This window comes from Penaeus monodon, chromosome 32 (assembly GCF_015228065.2).
Source record: "Penaeus monodon isolate SGIC_2016 chromosome 32, NSTDA_Pmon_1, whole genome shotgun sequence".
Taxonomy (NCBI): Eukaryota; Metazoa; Arthropoda; class Malacostraca; order Decapoda; family Penaeidae; genus Penaeus; species Penaeus monodon.
In genome coordinates, this window is record NC_051417.1 from 7,226,009 (window position 1) to 7,226,545 (window position 537).

Genomic DNA, 537 nt, shown 5'->3' on the forward strand with positions numbered 1-537 from the left:
AAAATTCCCTTGATCTCTTCCTCTTTCTCCCCTCTCTTCTCTCTCTCTCTCTCTCTTTTCCCCCATTCTCGCTGCCACGTTTGATCCCCCTTTTCCGTTATACAAAGGAAAAGGAAGGCCCAAACCCCCGAAAGTTTTTTGTTGTGTTTAATATTTTTTTTTTGCAAAAAAATTTTCCCACACGGACGCGAGGGTTGCACTGCAAAAACCAGGGGTTTGGGTGTTGCATAGAAAGATTTGGGAGGATTTGGGAAAAGGGGGGAGAAAAATAGTGCGAAAAAAAATAAAGAAAAGGGGAAAAAATTTTTGGGGAAAAAAATTTTAGGGGTGTCAAAAATAAATTTTAAAGATATTTTACAAGGGGTACAAGGGGAAAGGCGACAAGAGGGGAAAATTTTTGCAGAAAAGTGGAAAAATGGAATAAGGATTTTTTTTTTTTAAAGTAACACACAATAAAAAAAAAAAGGCAGAAAGGAAAATCAGGGAGACACGTGGGGGGGGGAAAATGGTTTCCATATAATGGTTTTCCCCTTTTTT